Source organism: Panthera uncia (genome assembly GCF_023721935.1).
Source record: "Panthera uncia isolate 11264 chromosome B2 unlocalized genomic scaffold, Puncia_PCG_1.0 HiC_scaffold_24, whole genome shotgun sequence".
Taxonomy (NCBI): Eukaryota; Metazoa; Chordata; class Mammalia; order Carnivora; family Felidae; genus Panthera; species Panthera uncia.
Genome location: NW_026057580.1, coordinates 6852574 through 6870320, shown reverse-complemented (window position 1 = coordinate 6870320; position 17747 = coordinate 6852574). Strand labels below are relative to the sequence as shown.

The 17747-nt window shown below is 38.3% G+C and overlaps 1 protein-coding gene and 1 pseudogene across 3 annotated transcripts in view; both read right to left on the bottom strand.

Annotated features, from left to right (window-relative positions):
* FKBP5 (FKBP prolyl isomerase 5) overlaps positions 1-17747 on the bottom strand; it is a 122168-nt gene that overhangs the window by 92399 nt on the left and 12022 nt on the right. The window lies entirely within an intron of this gene.
* LOC125939201 (uncharacterized) lies at positions 7084-7181 on the bottom strand (annotated as a pseudogene).

Below are 17747 nucleotides of genomic sequence, written 5' to 3'. Positions count from 1 at the left end.
ACTGAAAGTGAAGAGATATAAAGGTATTCCATGTAAATGGAAGTGGGGAAAAAAAAAAACTGAGACAGCAATACTTGTATCAGAACAAACAGACTTTAAAACAAAGACTGTAAGAAGATACAAAGAAAGGCATTACATAATGATAAAGGGATTGATCTGATAAGAGGGTATGACAATTGTAAATATCTATGCACCCCACATAGAGGCACCTAAATATATAAAGCAAATATTAACAGACACAAAGGGAGAAATTGACAGGAATACAACAACAGTAGGAGATGTTAACAGCCTACTTACATCAATGGATAGATCATCCAGGCAAAAAAAATCAATAAGTAAACACTGGCTTTGAACAACACATTAGACCAGATGGACTTTGAACAGATCTATACAGAACATTCCATCCAAAACCAGCAGAATACACATTCTTTTCAAGCACAGATGGATCATTTTCAGGATAGATCACATGTTAGGCCATGAAACAAGTTTCAATAAATTTAAGAAGACTTAAATCATACTAAACATCTTTTCCAACCACAACAGTATAAAACTAGAAATCAATTACAAGAAAAAAACTGGAAAAAACACAAAACATGTGGAGCCTAAAAAACATGCTACAACCAACCAATGGGTCAAATTAAATCAAGGAGGAAAAATAACTGGAGACAAATGAAAATGGAAACACAATGGTTCAAAATCTTTGGGATGCAGCAAAAGCAATTCTTAGAGGAAAGTCTATGTGATACAGGCCTACCTCAAGAAACATGAAAAATCTCAAATAAACAATCTAATCTTACACCAAAATGAACTAGAAAGAGAATATGGGGCGCCTGGGTGGCTCAGTTGGTTAAGCGTCCGACTCCAGCTCAGGTCATGGTCTCACGGTTCATGAGTTTGAACCCCACATCAGGCTTTGTGCTGACAGCTCAGACCCTGGAGTCTGCTTTGGATTCTGTGTCTCCACCAATCTCTGCCTCTCCCCTGCTCATGCTATGTCTGTCTGTCTCCCTCTCTCTATCTCTCTCAAAAATAAGTAAAAAATTTTTTAAAAAAGAGAGAATAAAGACTAAAGGTAGTAGAAGGAAGAAAACAATAAAGATCAGCGTGGAAATAAATGAAATACAGACTTAAAAAACAACAGAAAAGATCAATGAAACTAAGTTGGTTTATTGACAAGATTAAAATTGACAAATCTTTAGTCAGACTCTTCAAGAAAAAATGAGAACCCAAATAAAACAAAAAACTGGAAGAGAAGTTACAAACAAGACCATAAAAATACAAAGGATTATAAAACACTACAACAAAAAATTTTATGCCAACAAATTGAACAACCCGGAAGAAGTGGATAAATTCTTAGAAACATACCTTCTTCCAAGACTGAATCAAGCAGAAACAGAAAATCTGAACGGACCAATTCTTAGGAACAAAATTCAATCAGTAATCAAAACACTCTCCACAACAAAAGTCTACAACCAGATGGCTTCACAAGTGAATTCTACCAAAACATATATGTTAAAAACTCTATCCTTCTCAAACTATTTCAAAAAAAAAAAAAAAAAAAAAATAGAATAGGAAAGGAGGAAAGAATGCTTTCAGATTCATTTTATAAGGCCAGCAATTACCCTGATACAAAACCAAAGACACTACCCTACCCCCAAAAAACTTACAGAATACCTTAATGAACACAGATGTAAAGACCCTCAACAAAATATTAGCAAACCAAACTCAAAAACACATTAAAAGGATCATTCACCACTACAAGTGGGATTTAATCCAGTAATGCAAGGATGGTTCAATACATGCAAATCAATCAACATAATACACCATGTTAACAAAATGACAAATAAAAACCAAGATCATCTCAACAGATGCAGAGAAAGTATTTGACGAGGCCGCCTGGGTGGCCCAGTCAGTTAAGTGTCTGACTCTTGATTTCTCTCAGGTCAAGATCCCAGCATCATGGGATCAAGACCTGCGTCAAGCTCCACACTCAGCATGGAGCCCACTTGGGAACCTTTCTCTTCCTGTCTCTCTGCCCCTCCCCCATTCTCATTTTTTCTTTCTCTCTCTCAAAATAAACTTCAAAAAAGTCCTTAAAAAAAGAAAAATATTTGACAAAATTCCATTCATGATGGAAAATTCCATTCAACAATGTGGGTAGAGAAGAAATATACCTCAACATAATAAAGGCCATACATGACAAACCCACAACTAACATCATACTCAACAGTGAAAAAGCTGAAAGCTTTTCCTCTAAGATCAGGAAGAAGGATGTCCACTTTCACCACTTTTATTCACCATAGTACTGGAAGTCCTAGCCACAGTAATGAGACAAGAAAAAGAAATAAAAAGCCTCCAAACTGGTAAGAAACAAGTTAAACTGTCACTATTTGCGGATGACATGATACTATATGCAGAAAACCTTAAAGACTCCACCAAAAAATTATTAGAAATAATAAATGAGGGGCGCCTGGGTGGCGCAGTCGGTTAAGCGTCCGACTTCAGCCAGGTCACGATCTCGCCGTCCGTGAGTTCGAGCCCCGCGTCAGGCTCTGGGCTGATGGCTCGGAGCCTGGAGCCTGTTTCCGATTCTGTGTCTCCCTCTCTCTCTGCCCCTCCCCCATTCATGCTCTGTCTCTCTCTGTCCCAAAAATAAAAAACGTTGAAAAAAAAATTAAAAAAAAAAAAAAAGAAATAATAAATGAATTCAGTAAAAATAGCAAGATACAAAACCAACATATGGAAATCAGTTGTATTTCTATACACTAATAACAAACTAACAGAAAAAGATATTAAGAAAATAATTGCATCAAAAATAACAACATACCTAGGAATAAATTTAACAACGAAGGTGAAAGATCTGTACTCTAAAAAAACTGCAAGATATTGCTGGAAAAAAAAAATGAAGACAAACAACATAAATAAATTAAAAAGTTATATACCATGCCCATGGATCTTAAGAATTAGTATTATTAAAATGTCCATACTACCCAAACCAATCCACAGATTCAATACAATCCCTATCAAAATACCAATGGCATTTTTCACAGAACTAGAAAAATCCTAAAATGTGTATAGAACCACAAGAGACCCCAAATAGCCAAACTAATCTTGAGAAAGAGGAACAAAGCTGGAGGTATCACAATCCCAGATTTCAAACTATACTACAAAGCAATAGTAATCAAAACAGTATGGTACTGGCACAAAAGGAGACACATAGATCAATGGAACAGGATAAAAAGCCCAGAAATAAACCCAAGGTTCTATGGTACAATGAATCTACGACAAAAGAGGCAAAAATATACAGTGGGGAAAAGACCATCTCTTCCAATAAATGGCGTTGAGAAAACTGGGCAGCTACATACAAAAGAATGAAACTGGACCACTTTTTTACACCACATACAAAAAGAAACTCAAAATGTATTAAAGATCTAAATGTAAGACCTGAAACTGTAAAACTTCTAAAAGAAAACACAGGCAGTAAACTCTTAGACACTGGCCTTAGTAACTTGTTTTATATGTCTCCCCAGACAAGGAAAACAAAGCAAAACACAAAACAAAACAAAACTGGGATATCAAACTATAAAGCTTTTCCACAGTGAAGGAAACCACCAACAAAACAATAAGGCAACCTACTGAATGGGAGAAGATATCTGCTGATGATATATCCAAAATATATTAATGCAAAATATATAAAGAACTCATACAACTCAACACCAAAAGACAATCTGATTAAAACCTGGGCAGAGGACCTAAACAGATATTTTCCCAAAGAGGACATATAGGCGGCCAACAAGTACATGAAAAGATGCTTAGCATCACTTATCAAGGAAATTCAAATTAAAACCACAATGAGATATTAACTAACACCTGTCAAAATGGCTATTATCAAAAAGATAAGAAATAACAACTGTTGGCAACAATGTGGAGAAAAGGGAACTTCCCTGCATTAGTTGTTGGGAATGGAAATCGGTGCAACCGCTACAGAAAACAGTATGGAGGCTCCTCAAAAAATTGCAAGTAGAAATACCGTATGACCCAGTAATTAAATTTCTAGATATTTAATCAAAGAAAACACTAAATGAAAAGCATACCGGCACTCCTATGTTTACTGAAGCACCATTTACAACAGGCAAGATACAGAAGCAGCACAAGTGTCCATCAATACATGAATGGCTAAAGAAAATGTGGTGTGTGTACACAATGGAATATTACTCGGCCACAAAAGAGTGAGATCATGCATTCGCAACATGTATAGACCTAGAGCATGTTATGCTAAATAAGTCAGACAGAGAAAGATAAATACCATCGGATTTCACTTATATATAGAACCTAAAAAACAAAACAGAAACAGAGTCATAAATATAGGGAAAAAACCTGATGGCTACAAGAAGGGAGGGAGTTGGAGAGAGGTGAAATAGGTGAAGGGGATTAAGAGGTACAGACTTCCAGTTATAAATAAGTCATGGGGATGAAAAGCATGGCATAGGGAATACAGTCAATAATAGTGTATGTAATAACTTCATTTAGTGACATATGACTACACTTACCATGGTGAGCATTTCATAATGTATCTAATTTTCACATCACTATATTGTACACCTGAAACTAATATAATGTCAACTATACTTCAATAAAAAAAAAATCTACAACTCAGTAATAAAGAAAACAAATAACCCAATTAAAAAATGGGCACGGGTGCCCGGCTGGCTCAGTTGTGGAGCATGTGACTCTTGATCTCGGGGTTATGAATTTGAGCCCCACAATGGGTACAGAGATTACCTGAAAAATAAAAGTTAAAAAAATGGGCAAAGTAGTCACATACACATTTCCTCCAAAGAAGATACATAAATAGCAAATAATCACATGAAAAGATGCTGAGGGAAAGTAGGGAAATGCAAATCAAAGCCACAGTTAAGAGACCACTCCATACCCAATAGGATGGCTATTAGAAAAAAAGATCCTAACAAACACTGACAAAAATGTAGAAAAACTAGAACCCTCATGCATTGCTAGTGGGAATGTAAAATGGTACAGCTGCTTTGGAAAACAGTGTGGCAATTCCTCTAAAAGTTAAACAGTTATCATTTGATCAACAGTTCTAAGACAAATGAAAACAGATGTCCACACAAAACCTTATGCATCAATGTTCATAACAGCATTATTCATATTAGCCAAAGAGTACAAACAATCCTAATATCCACTAACTACTGAATGGGTAAACAAAATGTATATTCATGCAACACAATATTATTCAGCAATGACAAGCAATAAAGTCCTGATAATATGCTACATGAACAAATCTTGAAAATACTATGCTAAGTGAGAGCAAGACAAAAAAATACCATATATGCTATGATTCCATTGATATGAAATGTCCAGAACAGGCAAATCTATAGAGGCAGAAAGGAGAATGGTGGTCACTGAGAGTAATGGTTAGAAGTAGGAGTGACTGCTAACGGGTGTGACATTTCTTTTGGGGGTGACAAAATGCTCTGAAGTGGGATAATGGTAATAGTTGCACAGTTTTGTGAATATATTGTTGAAATCTTTTTATTTTAATGTTTAATCATTTTTCAGAGAGAGAGTTTGAGCAGGGAAAGGGCAGAGAGAGAAGAGGACAGAGAATCTGAAGCAGGCTCTGTGCTGATAGCAGCAAGCCCGATGCAGGGCTCGAACTCATGAATGGTGAAATCATGACCTGAGCCAAAGTTGGAAGCTCAACTGATGAGCCACCCAGGTGCCCCACAATTCTGTAAATATACTGGAAACCACTGATTAACACACCTTAAAGAGGTGAATACCAGGCTATGTGAATTTTATCTCAATACAGCTGTTAGAAAAATTATCTTATTGAATGGACATTAGCTCCTAACATACATTCTTCCAATGTATCTATTTTATGTAACACTGCTGTGAACATTTTTGTGCCTAGGCATTTATCATACTAAATAATTAAGAGTATGGATTCTTGGGGCACCTAGGTGGTTCAGAAGGTTAATAAGCAAGCATCTGACTCATGGTTTCAGTTCAGGTCATAATTTCACAGTTTGTGAGATCGAATGCCATGTCAGGTTCCATGCTGACAGCGTGGAGCCTGCTTGGGATGCTCTTTCGCTCGCTCGCTCGCTCTCTCTCTCTCTCTGCCCCTCCCCTGCTCTCACTTGCTCCCTCTCCTTCCCTCTCTTAAAATAAATAAATAAACTTAAAAATAAAATTTTTAAAAAGAGTATGGATTCTTGGTGTGCCTGGCTGGATCAGTTGGTGGAGTGTGTGACTCTTGATCTCAGGGTTGTGGGTTCGAGGCCCAGGTTGGTGTGGAGATTTAAAGATAAAATCTTAAAAAAAAAAAAGAGAGACAGATTAAGTATGGATTCCTTTTTTTTAAGATTTTAATTTTATTTTTTACGTTTATTTGAGAGAGAGAGAGCACAAGCGCAAGCAGGGGAGGGGCAGAGAGAGAGGGAGAAACAGAATCCCAAGCAAGTTCGATCTCACGAGCAGTGAGATCATGATGACCTGAGCCAAAATCAAGAATCAGATGTTTAACCGATTGAGCCACCCAGGTGCCCCAACGAGTATGGATTCTTAACAGTCTGCTTTAGTGGCAACCCTGGCTTGACAACAATAGCAGCTATATGAGTGGTGCTTGGGCAAGTCACCCAACTACTTTGTGCCTCAATTTTCCCGTCTATCACATAAGATTAACAATATTCACACCTCTTGGAATTTTGAAAATTAAATTAAGTAAGGGCTTGGCATGGTGACTGTCACACAGTAAACTTTCAAACATTAGTAATTATAACTGTCATCCTGGTTTGTATTATTTCCTTTTTTAATTTTTTTTTTTTTTTTTTTAATTTTAGGGGTGGGGGAGGGACAAAGAGAGAGAGAGAAGGAGAGAGAATCTCAAGCAGGTTCCATGTTGAGTGTGGAGCCTAACGCAGGGCTGGATCTCACAACCCTGGGATCAGGACCCAAGCCAAAATCAAAAGTGGACACTCAACCAACCGAGCCACCCAGGCACCCCACCCCTTTTTTTTAGTTGTTTTTTTTTTTTTTTTAATTGAGATACAACTTACAAAAAATATGGAATGCTTCATGGATTTCCATGTCATTTTTGCACAGGGGCCACACTAATCTTCTCTATCATTTCTACTTTATTTTACTTTGTTTTCAAGTTTTATTTTATTTATTTGAGAGAGGCAGAAATAGGGGAAGTGGGCAAGGGGCAAAGAGAGGGAGAGAGAATCCAAGCAGGTTCCGTGCTGCCAGCCCCCGACGTGGGGCTCGAACTCACGAAACCGTGAGATCGTGACCTGAGCCAAGACCAAGAGTCAGACGCTTTACAACTGAGCCACCCAGGCACCTCTCGTTCCAATTTTAGCATACGTGCTGCCAAAGCAAGCACCGCATTATTTTCTCAAGATGGTTTCTGGAAATGGTGTCACTGGGTCAAAACCCATGAACATTTATGTTTTCGAATCCATTTTGCTAAACTACATTCCAAAAGGGGTGCACCAATTTTTGGTACATTTGGTATATTTTACCAATTTTTGGTATATTTTAGTAAATATAGGGGAGAACCAAGGTAACCACACCATCATCAACATTATGTCACAGTAAGTTTTTTTGGTTAATTTCACAGCTGCCTCACTTTGGTTGTTCATTTTGGCTGCTTTGCCTTCAGCATCTTCAAACCCAACAGTTTTCTACTTATGCTGTGAATCCTGTACACCATGAGTACCTACTGAATGCAAAATCTGAGCAAGCCGCTATACTGGGAGCCACAATGGAAACTGAAAGGAGTAAGGCCAAGGATTTGGGATGAGGTGGGGCAAAGAAGCATTTCAATTCAAGATAACTGATTAAGTACGAGAGAGCTACAAAATATTTGTAAGGGCAGGGGCAAGATGGAGGTTTATAAAGCAGGGAAAAGAAGGCAGTATTCCAGCTGGTTCTTGAAGGATGGACATTAATTTCAAGTGGCAAGGGTGTGGGGCAAGAGCAAAATCAAGGCTGGGAAAAGAACACAGCACATTCCAGGACTGTGGCTCGAGTACAAAGTTGCTAGGGGAGAGGGAAAGGTGAGAGAACAAGGCACAGAGTGCCCTCGGAGCACAAAGAGGACCCTCCAAAACACAGCCAATGACTATGTGCGCTGAGGGGGAGAGTTTCTCAAAGGGTAAATAACATGCAGAAAGACACAAAGACATGAATCATCACGGCCCATCCAAGGAACTGCATGTAATCCAATTTGGCTAAAGTGGAGGATACATGTGGAAAGGATGCCGATGATACTAAATAGGCAGAAGCTGACTGTGAAGGACTGTGTGTGCCAGAATAAAGCATGTGAACTTCATTCCAAAGGAAATAGAGAACTGAAGCAAAGAAGTGACAATCAGACTAGCTTAAAAAAATTACTCTGGCAACACTCCAACAGCTTCCCATCTCACACAGAATAAAATCCAAAATCCAAAGTCCTTCTTGCACTTAACACCCCGCATGCTGGTCAGTGGCTCTCTCTGAAACTGTGTCCTATTACTCCTCCTCTCACTCACCGTTTTTGCTACACTGGCCTTCTCGCTACACCCTCCAACATGGCTCTCTGCAGGGCTTCTGCGCTCACTCTTCCCTCTGTCTAGAACTCCTTCCTCCCCCAGCATAGTTGGCTCCGTGACTTCCTTCAGGTAGGTCTCTGCTCAAATACTTACCAGAGAGGCCTTCCTTATTACCTAATATAAAAGAACAAGTAACTACAGCAATCAGCCCTACCATTTTTTCCCTCCACTTACCACCTTGCACAGTGCTGGTAAGAATGGTAAGTTCCGTGACGGAGCCTCTCTCGATAACCCCGTGCAAAATAGGAACTGTTCTTGCCGTTTCCAGATGGTAAAATTAAGAGGCACGATATTGCTGGTCAACAGTGAAACCAGGTAGAATGACTCCTGAGGCTGCAACTCTAACCGTTTCACATAGTATCAGAAGTCCTGTTTGATACCGTATCATTTCCTGTAAGTAGGCTCCATCCTGACAAGCACTACGACAGTAAAAACTCTAAATTCACACTATGTCCTAAAAATATATGGATTCTTACCACTGGTTATTGGCCAGGTTTCAAAAGCCAGGAAACATTTTTCTAAACGATCAATTAACTGCTCAAGGCTGTGATGTCCCTCATTGAGGCCTGGATTTACGCACCTTAGCCCCTGGGGCCTGCTTCCAGCTAGCTGAGTGAGCCCCATCGGCTGGACTGTAAAGGAGTTGCACTGTGTCTCCTGTGCCCCATCTCCCTGCTTTGTTTTCCTCTCACTTCCTTGGCCTGCTGCTCTGGCCAGGAGCTCAGTGCCTTTTTGTGCACCCCTTCACTCTCTTTCTGAAAAAGCTGTTTTCAGTAAAGATCTGATAAACTCATTCACTCTCAGGTGACTAATAATACCTTAAAAATGAGGGGGGAAAATGTACAAGGTATATGGACTTTACCCAACAATAAGCTGTATTTTTTGCTTGTTTAGGACCCACAGATATTAAGATGAAAAGATTTTATGAAACTAAAAGGAACAAAGCATATGACACCAAAACTCAAGTATAACTTCAGGAATAAAATTAACTCCATCTTTAAGATAACCATTAAAATTTTCTGAGGTATCACTACCAAAAGAAGAACACAGCATGTGCCTGGAAAACATCAGGTAAGTATTGTATCATATGCAGATATAAATCCTGATTCTTTTCCTGCTCCCAATTATTAATTTCTTCTTTCCTTGATTTTTCTTTCATCCCATCTCCCATTATTGAGAGTACCCCTTTTCAAAATGTAGTTCTCAATCAACTGCTCTTCCCCTGTCAACTGCATCTTACCAGAACTTACCACTCTTAATTCCAACTACTACCTGTATTATAACCAAATCTACTTCTAATTTCTCTGTCTTCCCTTCTGCAGTTTTTTTTAATGTTTATTTATTTTTGAGACAGAGCATGAGCAGGGACAGGCAGAGAGAGAGGGAGACAGAGAATCCAAAGCAGAATCTGTGCTGTCAGCACAAAGCCTAACGCAGGGCTTGAACCCAAGAACCGCAAGCCAAAGTCAGTCGCTTAACCAACTAAGGCATCCAGGCGCCCCTTCCCTTCTGCAGTTTTGATCTCGAATTGCCTGACTCTAAGTAGAACCCTTTTATATCCCTACCTTTTCAAAGAAAACCAACTTTTTCAAAATTATCCTCTTTCCTATTTACTTCATCTGTATTATCTGCCTATTCTCCTAGGTTTACAACTTTAATTTTTTCTCCATTTAATCAACAGGACTTGGCAAATACTCATTGTGTTTCCTACTATCCTTCTTTCCAAATCCGCATCTATCGCCATATTCTGGGTTTTCTTCATTTCCTTCCCGAATTACCACAGTTCTCCAGCTGGCCCGCCTACTTCCAGCCTACTCACTCACTTCCATTCATTCTATACATGCTGCCAGTAAAGCCTCTCTCACACAGTACAATCCCAATTCAAGGACTTTAAATAGCTCTCCAGCACAGGTCCAAACTTCTCAAACCAGCACTCAGGGCCTTCTACCCCTTCAGACTGTCACTAATAAATGTTTATCTTACACATTCTAAGACAAAACCCCAGAAAACCAACATCTTCATCTCCCACAGCCAAATAGTGCAATGCACACAATAGGTCTATAGACAGTACAGAGCACCTTCTTTCACTTGACTTTAACTGATCACCTCAGGCAACAGGAATATATTAGTCTATCATCTTCTGAACATCTCAAATTAGTACGAGAAGGATTCATTTTCTCAAGATGAACACTTCTAATCAGCAAAATGAAAACGTATAGTTATCAGTAAATAACACCCCATATCCTTAATGAATGTACAAAGTGGTAAATATTATTTTAAAGGTGAATTTGCCAGTATCTATAAAAGGTTTAAGTGCAAAATAGTCTTTAACCCAGCAATACTTCCAGGAAATTACTTGTAGATATTCTCACAGAAGAAAAATTATATGCAAAAGGACATTAAGCACAACACAGTTGTAATAGTTTAAAAAAAAAAAAAACACATGACACAACTGAAGCCTCCTTACTGGACTATTATTATACAGCCCCACCAATGGAATATTATACAGCAACTAAAAATAAAGCAGCAGCTGTAAATGAACTGATAGGTAAAGATGTTTAAGAATGACCTAAAGGGAGAGAAAAAAAAAGCAAATCATAGAACAGAATGTATATTATTATTCTATTTGTGTAAAGAAAATGCATATACATTTGTGAATGCAAAAAAATATCTGAAAAGAAATATAACAAACCACTAATAGTAGCTAATTCTGGGAATGGGATTCAGGGAAAGAAACAAGAGATTTTCACTTTAGGGGGTGTATGTGTATGTATACATACATACATACATACATACCCTTTTTTATTTAACTGAAGTATAGTTGACATACAATATTACTTTCAGGTTTACAATACAGTGATTTGATATTTATATACATTATGAAATGCTCACCACAATGAGTAGTTATCACCTGTCACCACACAAAGTTACTACAATGTTATTGACTATATTCTCTATGCTGTCCTTTACATCCCCTGATTTATTTTATAACTAGAAGTCTGTGCCTCTTAATGCCCTTCACCTTTTTGCCCATCCCCCCACCCCTCCCTTCTGATAACTACCATTGTTCTTGGTATTTAGGAGTCTCTGTTTTGTTTTTTAGACTCCACATAAGTAAGATCATAAGTATGTGTCTTTCTCTAACTTATTTCACTTAGTATAATACCCTCTAGGTCCATCCATGTTCTTGCAAACGGCAAGATTTCATTCTTTTTTATGGCCGAGAAATATTTGTGTGTGTGTGTGTGTGTGTGTGTGTGCGCGCGCGTGTGCGCGCACGTATATATCATGCCTTCTTTATCCATTTATCTCTTGATGGACACTTAGGCTGCTTCCGTATTTGGCCCCAGGGATGCATATCTTTTCAAATCATACCTTTTTAAACAATAATCAGTATTAAATATTCACTTAAGAAAAAAGAAACAAAAAAACAAATAGACTTTTTTAAAAATGTTTATTTGAGAGACAGAACATGAGTGGGGAGGGGCTGAGAGAGAGGGAGACACAGAATCCAAAGCAGGCTCTGGGCTCTGAGCTGCCAGCACAGAGCCCAGCGCAGGGCTCAAATTCACTAACCGTGAGATCATGACCTGAGCTGAAGTTGGGACACTTAGTTGACTGAGCCACCCAGGAGCCCCACAAAAAAAAGACTCTTAAATACAGACAACAAACTGGTAGTTGCCAGAGAGGAGGTGGGTGGGAGAATGGGTGAAACAGGTAAAGGGGAGTAAGGGGTACAAATTCTAGTTACAAAGTAAGGCATGCAGATAAAAAGTACAGCATAGGGAATATAGTCAATAATATCATAATAACTTTGTATGGGGACAGATGGGGATTACACTTATGGAGTGCACAGAGCAATGCACAGAACTGCCAAATCGCTATGTTGTATACCTGAAACTAATGTAATATTGCATGTCGATTATACTTAATAATAAATTTTAAAGAGAAAGAAAAGGCTGTGACAGCAAAGGCTCTTAATTTTGGATGAATATAATTGATCTTGATTATCCATGGTGCAAGAAATATGAACTACTCAAGATGCTTAATGAGAAACTCATCCCTTCATTCAACAATTATTTATGGAACACTTACTATGTGCCAAGCACTGTGCCTGATGATACTGACAGAACAGTAACAAGAAAAACCTAGTCCATGCTCCCTAAGAGCTTATAAAAAGGTCTTTTGGTCTCCATTTTTCCCATTTCCCCTGTAAAAGCCACTCTGCATTCCATGTCTGTGTTCTCATTATGCCTATGGTTGTTCCCCCCAAAAAGATACAAATTAATAGGGCAATTGTATCAAACAAAAACAAAGGTTTTAAAAATTGACTCCTATTCCCTTCATAATTAATTCTAAAAGTTACTAGCAGTACAATTTGTAGAAAGAACAGTTCAACAAGCACACTTTAAAATAAATAAAAAGTAACCTAGGAGCACTTGAGTGGCTCAGTCAGTTAAGCGGTTAAGCGTCTGATTCTCGGTTTCCGCTCAGGCCACGATCGCACAGTTCAAGTGTGAGCCCCACATCAGACTGTGCAATGACAGCGTGGGAGCCTGCTTGGGATTCTCTCTCTCCCTCTGCTTCTGCCTCTGCCCCACCCCATGCTGCACGTACATGCACTTTCTCTCTCTCAAAAACAAACAAAAAAGGAACCTAGATGCTAAATGAAGAGAAATTAAGAACATTTGAGGAAGGGAAAAATGTTACAGGAAATATTAATTTTCGTCACTAACTTATACATGTTTCTAGATTTTTGTACAATGAACATGTACTACATAAGAAGTTCGATAATATAATAATATACGTGAGAAGTATAATAAGGTCTTCTTCTTGAAAAAAAAACATCTATTGCAACAAAAGAGCAACTACCGCACACGGTTCAACTTTTTCACCTTCCATCCCAGCCCCTTTGTGGTCTGGCCTTGTTGAGACTCCTTGTTTTGTCAGCCCCAAGTCCATTCCTCCCCTCCTCTGCTGGAAACAGCATTCTGGGACTTTCCACCAGGGAACCATGTTCCCCACCTCCTGGAGTGGAACCAATCCCCAATCTTTGCCAGTCATTGCTTTCTACCCCCTTGGCTGCCACGACAGTTTGGAAGTGAACATGTGACCGTAACAGATATAAACCAAAATCAATCCTGACAAGAGGCTAATTTTAATGAGACCATTAAAATGATTTATAAGTACTTATAAAATGATTATAAGTACATATAATGCAGCTGAAATTCCTACAAAGAACATTGTAAAAAAAAAAAAAAAAAGGATTCTCATTTAATGTGGCAGTGAAATAGTCATTAGTTACCTCTTTTGTTGAAATATACAACAATGGAACAGCAACAAAAATACAATTGTTAGAAAAATGTCCTCTTCCACGATGTTAAAACTTCCTACTTGTCCCAAAGAATAGAATGTTGAAGCCATATAAATCACATCCTGTTAAAACAGCTATGTATAGAAACAGAAAATACAGGTTCCAGGCATATACGTTAATCACATCTCCTCTGACAGAAATTTACAAAATAAGTTCAAAAATAAAGATTCCAATGGTAGTATTTTATGAGGCACCTAAAATGCTACAATACATGAAAAAATAAAACTATTTTATTTTATGTATTTATGTATGTATTTTAACATACATTTAACTTTTGAAGTCATTTTAGTCAATTATTTTCAACACTAAGAAAATATAGAACATATTAATAAATTATAGGGAAACAAAGTTCAACTTGAGAAAATAAAACTTACCCATCAGAACTTCCTAAAAGTAAAATGGACTACCTTGTAAAATAGAGACCTCCCCTTCCCAAGAACTAAACTAAACCCCAAACTGCAATTCTCTGAAAACATGACATCCTTGAAGAATTTGATAGATGTGCCAGCTGTTTTATTTCTTGAAAGCGTATAGTTGAACACATATAATAATCTGTTGCATTTTTTTCTAGCATTGCACAATTTTCCTGGCCCGCAATGCACATACTGCATCCATTATCATATTTAAGCATCTGACAGCATTGTTACAAGAATCCATAATATTCGTTTCTGACTAAACTCATATATAAATTTTTCAGGCTTCAAATGGTCATGGATTTCAGTATCATATATATTTTTTCCACAAAGTCTCAATACAATACATTTCCTGAACTTTCAGCTTTCAGTTTCCTGTTCGTCAATGGCTACAATTCTACAAGCAATACATAAATACACCCCAGCCATGGTATTTCCACTTTGACAACAGTGGACGTGAACTTAGTATGACCAAACATAACTACAGTGCGTATAAATGATACATGACAGCTAACACAGCAATAGCAGAAATTTAATAGTTTACAAAAATGGAAATATAAATTATACTACTGATATAAGAATGACAATTACAAAAGTCTCTTTCTTTCTCAATGTATGAGAATTACAGGACTTATACCAAAACAATTTTCCAAATACAAAAGAAATTGCAGATCACAAGGCAGATTAAAAAAAATCCCTTCTCCCTTCAGAAAACGAAAGACAGGAAAAAAGAAACCAAACCATGGGAAATATAGTAAGTAAGTGACTGGATACAAAACTTTAAGGATATGGGAGAAAAAATTTGTATACATCTGTGGATTATACAATTCAACTTCAGTGTTTAAGAATGATAAAGAAAAATTAGTACTTCAGTAAAAATGAATCTAGTCCAGGAGCCTACTTTCTTTGAAGGAATACAGCAGGATAAGCAGAGGTCTGGAGCATTTTTAGGTAACTCGTGCCTTTTTCTTTCTGTAATCATGGGAAAGACTATAGAACATTGTTACCAGTTGCAAAATGATTCATGATAAAATTATACTCAAAGTGACGAAGAAGTATTTGTACACCATGCAAATTTTCAAAATGCAGTAAGGACATCTTGCCAAAGTTCAAACAATACCTTTCAAGGGAAAAAAACAGTGTGATAATCATTTATTTGGTGGCTTGGAATGGACATATACAAGAAAAAATTATCTACTCTATAAAAAGGGAGTATTTATTGAGCATCTCGAGTGACCAGAAACTAAGTTTAGAGCTTTACAAATCTTCCATTGTAGGGGCGCCTGGGTGGTTCAGTCGGTTGAGCGGCCGACTTCAACTCAGGTCATGATCTCACAGTCCGTGGGTTCGAGCCCCACGTTGGGCTCTGGGCTGACAGCTCGGAGCCTGGAGCCTGTTTCGGATTCTGTGTCTCCCTCTCTCTCTGCCCCTCCTCCACTCACGCTCTGTCTTCTCTCTCTCTCTCTCTCTCAAAAATAAACATTAATAAAAAATTTAGGGGCGCCTGGGTGGCTCAGTCGGTTAAGCACCCATCTTCAGCTCAGGTCATCATCTCATAGTCCATGAGTTCGAGCCCCACATCGGGCTCTGTGCTGACAGCTCGGAGCCTAGAGCCTGTTTCGGATTCTGTGTCTCCCTCTCTCTCTGCCCCTCCCCTGCTCACACTCTGTCTCTCTGTCTCTCAAAAATAAATGTTAAAAAAAAATTATTTCGGGCGCCTGGGTGGCTCAGTCGGTTGAGCGGCCGACTTCGGCTCAGGTCACTATCTCACGGTCCGTGAGTTCGGGCCCCGCATCGGGCTCTGTGCTGACAGCTCAGAACCTGGAGCCTGTTTCAGATTCTGTGTCTCCCTCTCTCTCTGACCCTCCCCCGTTCATGCTCTCTCTCTGTCTCAAAAATAAATAAATGTTTAAAAAAAAAATTTTTTTTAATTATTTCTTTAATAAATAAATAAATAAATAAATCTTCCATTATCCTGCATCTACGTAGGAAAACTGTGTAGAAGAAAACAATGCTGAAATAAGTTTCTCACCATTATTTGTGGCATATAATAAAATGTAACAGGCTGGAGAAGATGTCGACTCAAGAGACTACTGTAATAGAAATATAGGGGTGGGGGCTGCAAGGCCAAAGTACCAGAGCTCCCAACTCTCCATGCTAATCGTACATCAATCAGTAAAATGATAGAAACAAAAAGTCCACTTTTTTTGAGAATGCTATTTATGTTTACAATGCTACTATAATTCACAACTCTAAAAATGAAAGAAAGAAACCCTTTTCTTCTTAAAGCAAATTTTGGAGTTTTGGTTTCAAATATTACTTCAAGAATAGTAATGCTCATCCAAGAAATGTAATGGGTTTCTCATTAAGAAGTGCGGGGGTGCCTGGGTGGCTCAGTCGGTTGAGCGGCAGATTTCAGCTCAGGTCATGATCTCGCGGTTCATGAGTTCAAGCCCCACGTCGGGGGTCTGTGCTGACAGCTCAGAGCCTGGAGCCTGCTTCAGATTCTGTGTCTCCCTCTTTCTCTCTGCCCCTCCCCTGCTTGCTCTCTGTCTCTCTCTTTCTCTCAAGTAATAAACATTTAAAAAAATTTTTTTAAAGAAGTGTGAATTACGTGGCGCCTGGGTGGCTCAGTCGGTTAAGTGTCTGACTTCAGCTCAGGTCATCATCTTGTGGTCTGTGAGTTTGAGCCCAAATCAGGCTTTGTGCTGACAGCTCAGAGCCTGGAGCCTGCTTCAGATTCTGTGTCTCCCTCTCTCTCTGCCCTTCCCCACTTACACTCTGTATCTCTCCCAAAAATAAGTAAACATTAAAAAAAAAAATTTTTTTTTAAGTGTGAATCACTATCACATTTTTCTTGGTAGTAAAATTATTTTTTATCTTGGTTTTTAATAGTAATAACAGAAAAATTATTGGTAGTTCTACTGTAATTACCACTCAGATGGTTGAGAATCACACTGGATAGGACAGCAAAAAACACAAAAAACAAAAAACAAACAAAAAAAACCAGCCCTAGTTTAGCTCTAAAAGGTGCAGGCTTGCTCATTAATTAGCTGTGGATCTTGAACATGTGACTGTACTTCCTCCGGACATCAATGTCCTCATCTGTAAAACAAGATGGCTGGACTAGAGGTTATTTCCCTCCCTTCCTCTCTTTCTCCCTCCCCCTGGCCCTTTCTACATTACGGCTTTAGTGATTTAGGATCTAGACTGGGGTTTCTGAGGACAGAGAGGAAAATATGGAGGAAAGGAGTAAGGATTATGTAAACAACTAAAACATGGAGAGAAAAAAAGTAAAAGAATTCACGTTTACAAAAAGAAATGGACAAATGGTTCAGG